This window comes from Hyaena hyaena, unplaced genomic scaffold (assembly GCF_003009895.1).
Source record: "Hyaena hyaena isolate Hyena2069 unplaced genomic scaffold, ASM300989v1 scaffold_61, whole genome shotgun sequence".
Classification (NCBI taxonomy): domain Eukaryota; kingdom Metazoa; phylum Chordata; class Mammalia; order Carnivora; family Hyaenidae; genus Hyaena; species Hyaena hyaena.
Window position 1 is genome coordinate 1,130,368 of NW_024080693.1, and position 5,924 is coordinate 1,136,291.

Here is a 5,924-nt window from a genome sequence, read left to right on the forward strand (position 1 = left end):
AATAAGGGTTCCGGGGACACAGATGATTATCTCGGAAGAAACTTACCCAGGCATGAGGAAGCCAAATGAATACACAAATAGTAAAGATGGGTGAATTCTGTGAGGTGGGTATTGGGGCTGTATGTTAGCTATTCGCAAGGCTTTAATATGTCAGAGGATGCACTGCTTGTGTTTTACTGATTGAGGGTGGCCCAGCCGGCTGGCTGCTGGGGCTCTGATCCTGAGAAGATAAATGGACATACAAATTTGGGTTTACTGGAACATCTCTGGACGGGGGTGGGGAAGAGAAAGGGGCTCTGAATGTACACAGAAGACATGCATCAATAAGCTGCTTGGGTTGGGGAATGACTTCTCTAAGGGCATGCTCTGACAAGAGTGGGTGACAGCCTGCCTTCCGAGGTCCATGGATCCTGTTACCTGTAGGGCTAGCATAGCCTAGTGTTAAGAATAGGCATTGTCATCTGGTGACCTGGATTTAGATCCTAGCTTCATTCCTTCTTTCCATTTTTTTAAATTTTTCAAGAAGTTGTTGATTGTGTTGAAATACGCATAACATAAAGTTTACCATTTTTTACCATTTTTGCCACTTTGAAGCGTGGGATTCAGTAGTGTTAAGTACATTCGCATTGTTGTGCAACCCATCTCCAGAACCCTTTTCATCTTGCAAAACAGAAACTCTCTACCCATTAAACAACTCTCCACTCCCTCCTTCCTGTAGCCCCTGACAGCCCCCATTCTGTTTTCTGTCTCTCTGATTTTGACAACTCTCTGTACCTCACATAGGTGGAATCATACATCATTTGTCTTTTTGTGACCAGTTTATTTCGCTTTGCATTATGTCCTCAAGATTCACCCAGGTTACAGCATGTGTCAGAATTTCCTTTCTTTTTAAGGCTGAATAATAATCCATTGTACGGATATGCCACAGTCTGTACACGGTTACTTGGATTGCTTCCACATTTTGGCTGTTGTGAATAATGTCGCTATGAATACGGGTGTAGAAATATCTCTTTGAGACCTGCCTCCAATTCTTTCGATGATACACCCGGAAGTCGAATAGCTGGATCATATGGTAATTCTATTTTTAATTTTTTGAGGAACCATTCACACTGCCTTGCAGCTGCCCCAGTTTGGATTCCCAGCAGTGATGTGTGAGCGGTCCAATTTCACTACATCCTCGACGACCCTTGCTGTTTTCCTTTTTTTTAATTCCTGTAGCCACCCTACGAGGTGAGCTTGGATGCTTTAACGCTCCGTCTGATGTGGAAGCTGTGACTTTATGGCCTGTGGCGGAGGGTACTGAAAGCAGCCACGGTTGGTGGGAGAAATTGAAGAGGTCCCTGAAGGAGAAGGTCACAGACACGCTAGTGCCAGAGAACCCGAAAGATCCGGCAAGAACCATGGCTGCCCAGATGAGGGAAGTGCAGGGGAACCACACCCAGAAAGCAGTGCTTAGCTAGAGCCGCTTTCTACCACAAGTATGTAGGGAATAGGCTGACAGAGTGTAAAGAGGAACCAAAGTTATTAAAAGAATGGAGGAATTGGTCCATAGCAAAGACGAAAGCTCCAAGGGGTAGTGTGGGTCATTGGTGTCCACTGTTTACAACTACGCAGTGGGCACAACCAGCAAGGGAATCCTTTTTTGAAGAAACGTGTCAAGTAGGGATACTCTACTGGTACTATTACAAAGATCCCAAAAGAAGACTTTGGGTGCAATATTAGACAGAAATACTAAGATAACGCTGTACCAAAAAGTGAGGAAGTGCTATTTTTGGAAAGCCCTCTGCTGAAAGTAGTTTGTCTCATTGGAGGGAAAGTTCAGTCTTTCTACAGGTCAATCCGAGCATTGAAGAATGTTCAGTCTCTGGCTTCTCGAATATATATATATATATATATATATATATATATATATATATATGTATATGTATGTATATTTTAAACTTGGTCATGCAAAGCAAACATTTTCCTGTTCCAAACAGAGTTCAGAAAACTTGCAGATTTCAAATTCAACGTGTCTGAAATTGAACTCTTAGATTTCCCCCGCTCCCACCCTACCTCTTTAAAAGCTTTCCCTGCCCAGGTGAGGCTTCACTTCTTCTCCTCTCTCACTTACCTGGTTGGCAGGTTTCTTCTGAATGGCTTTCTGAATCAGCCTCCTGCCTTCCTTCTCTGCTGCCTCAGATCTGATCCTCACCCAGCCTGATCTATACAGAGAGTGGCAGCGACCTCCCCAGACCCCGGGACTCCCCTCTAACATCCACCCTCACACCCTCCACCTCTGCACCCACCTCTAGCACTCCCAAGCCCCAGCCGCACCCACTACTCACGGCTTCCGAAAAGAATAACTCCAAAACCTTAAAACGGCCTTCTAGGCAAATTAACCTTTACCCCAAGAGCAACCACGACTTCCAGGACTCACCATACGTGTTTTTAAAAAGTTACATTATTGGGGCGCCCGGGTGGCTTAGTCGGTTAAGCGTCCGACTTTCGCTCGGGTCATGATCTCGCGGTTCGTGGGTTCGAGCCCCGCATTGGGCTCTGTGCTGACTGCCAGCTCAGAGCCTGGAGCCTGTTTCAGAGTCTGTCACTCCCTCTCTCTCTGACCCTCCCCTGCTCACGCGCTCTCTCTCTCTCTCTCCTAGAAATAAATAAAACATTAAAAAAATATTAAAAAAAAGTTACATTATTGGCAAAACAATAGTATAATAGCAACAAACATTCAAGGCAAAGAACCCCCACAATCCCATCAGCTATCTAAATCAATATTTCTACACACTGTTGTCCATATGCTCAGTCCATGTTGGCAGATGTGTCGTTATGTCCATCGAATTTTACATCTTCTTATTTGACTTAACATGATACCGTGAACAATTTTCCATTTTGTTACAATCTTTTTTCTCATCTCCCTTTTAATTTTTGATATTGCAAACAGTTGCTAAAATGCTATCTTGGGGTAAATATACTTCCAGGCTGGTAATTTTATACCTACAGGATAGAGTCTTAATAGTGACATTTCTGGGTCAAGAGGGACATGCATTTTAATTTTAATAGACGCTGCCAGATTATTTCCCCCCGGAGCATTGCTGCAATTCATGTTTCTACAAACAATGTGCGAGAGTGTCTGATTTCACATGCTCTTACCAACCCTCCTGTTATTTGTGCCAATCTCATGAGCTTAGAAAACAGAAACGTACATCAGTTTCCTCGCATGTTTACTGACTTTGAATTCCTCTTCCCGCGAGAAGCCTGTTAACCCCTCTGCCCATTTTTCTATTGGATTGTTTGTGGGTTTTCTCCCCTGTTGAGGATCTTTGCACCTGATGGATCTTAACCTTCCAGCTGCCATGTGTATTGCAAGGATTTTTCCAGCATAGATCTCTCAGGCCCCTTTTAGTCCTAAGTCAGAAAACTAAATACCCTTCATCATGTCACGGGCGAATGCATCCAATTTGCCGCATCCTTGGGCACCTTGCTCCTTCGTCCGATCTCCTCCTCAACTGTCAAATTCCCTGCCGAATGGAGTCATGTTTAAGCACCTGGTGCGAAAGACTGGAGCTAAAAAGCCAGAGGCCTTGAGTGAATGAAGGTGTGGGGACAGAGCTGGGGAATGGCAGAACACGCCATTAGAAGGATGGAGCAGGAGCCAGATTATGAAAGAACTTGTAGGATTTATTTTAGGTGCAAATAACTTTGGCGAGCGGGATTGTGTTTTTGGAAAGAGGCTTGTAGCTGCTGGATGGAAGATGCATTGTAAGGAAGCAGGGCCGGAAGCAAGGAGCCCAGCTGGGGGAATGTTGTGGCCCCGGTGAGAGCTGGTGGTTTGGACTAGGGTAGTGGCTTTGGGCGTAAGGAGAGCCTGATGCATACATGTTGAGTCATAATGAGGGGTAATACCATCAACAGACGATGCTGAGACGTCAGACATGGAGCAGTAAGAGGAAAGGAGATGTAGGAATTGACTCCTGGGATTTTGGCTTAAGTAAGTGGGAAAGGAGAGAAGACAAGGTCCAGTCTTAGACCTATCCACTGTGAGATCCTTTGAAACAACCAAATAGACAGGTGAGATGATGGAAAAGGAGCTCAGACTTGGCATTGGGCTGGAGACACAGATCTGCAACTAAACAGCACACAGATGGTATTTAACGCCAGGGGACAGGGTGACATCCCCCAGGAAAAGAGCGCAGAGAGAGAAGAGAGAGTGACTGAGGCCTGAACCTCAGACTGAGAAGCAGCAGATTGAACCCGAAGGAAGAAAGTGTTCCAACAAGCGAGGGCGGAGAGGCTTCCAGGATGGAAAAGCAGGTGAGGACTGAGGGCTGACTGCTCCGTGGGCGGAAGGAACCTCCCCCAGACCAGCTTCGGAACGAGCCTGGGCTGTGGGGTGTGGACTGGACAGCATGGGCAGACTGTTGAAAGATAAAGAAGAGGAGTTGGCACATGGAGACAGCACTGTCAAGAAACTCGATTGTGAATAGGGAGGTGGGTGGAACATGTCAAGAGTCCAAGAGAGAGAAGCACTTGGTGTCCTTAAGTGCGGGCACAAGCCTGGGGCTGAATGCTCACCGACAGACCCCTGAGGGGGACAGAGCAATCGGGTCCAGAGCAGGACGAAAGGCCTTGACCTGGGCAGGAAGAGGCCACCTGCCTCCTCATTCATAAAAGAGGGAGGGAGGGGGAGACAGGTGCAGATTAAATGGCAGACAGGTGAGGGGGGGTCCCATCCAGTGGGACAAGAGTGGGGCATCGGCAGAGTGAACGTGCAGGAAGGGGAGCAGGAAGGGAATGGAGAGAGAGACAGAGATTGGGAGAGAAGCTTACAGAGCAGAAGAGAGGAAATGGTCCTTGGGTTGCTAAGAAAAGTGAAGAAAGAGTCCATCTCACGAAATTCGGAATACCGAAAATAAAGAGAAAAGTCTCCCAGAGACAGGGGGCGAGGGGTTACCAGAGTCCCCACGAAGGAGTGACCATGTCTCAGCCTTGTGCATCCCTCGAACAGGGGTTGCTGTAAGACAGTGGAACGCCACATTGGTAGTTCTGAAAAAATTTCCATTTTTGAACCCAGAACTCTATACCAAGACCGAGCAGCACTCAAATGGAGAACACAGAATAAAGACATATTTAAGTCATCTGAAGATTCATAAAGTTTATACTCCCAGACATCCCTGAAATCCAGCAAGTCAGAAAATGAACCCATGAGAAAGATACAAGATACTAAAACCAGGGATGAGCAAAGACTCGGAGGCAGAGGGTGTGCATATAATGAAATGCAAATAATTGCTATTTTTTTTAAAAGACAGTTTGAAACTCAAGCTCAGATAGTGTAGACACGAAAGATGGCGGGAAAGAGAGGGTGGAAGGAAGTGAAAGCCCAGTAAGTTCATTTGTTCAGGGGAGGATATAGATACTGATAGAAAACGTGTGTTAAAAACTGTAATAAAAAAAAAAGGGGGGGGGTCGCCTGGGTGGCTTAGTCAGTTAAGTGTCCGACTTTCGCTTAGGTCATGATCTCGCGGTTCGTGGGTTCGAACCCCACGTCGGGCTCTGTGCTGACTGCCAGCTCGGAGCCTGGAGCCTGTTTCAGTCTGTGACTCCCTCTGTCTCTGACTCTCCCCTGCTCACGCTCTCTCTCTCTCTCTCTCTCTCCTAGAAATAAATAAAACATTAAAAAAAAAAAACTGTAATCATGAGGCGCCTGGGGGGCTCAGGCGGTTAAGCATCCCCACTCTTGGTTTCAGCTCAGGTCATGATCTCATGGTTTCTTGGGTTGGAGCCCCACGTAGGGCTCGTCCACACTGACTGTTCCGAGCTTGCTTGGGATTCCCTGTTTCCTTCTCTCTCTGCCCCCCTCCCCCCCACACTGTCTCTGTCTCTCTAAATAAATAAATAAATAAACAAACAAACAAATAAACTTTTAAAAATGTAAT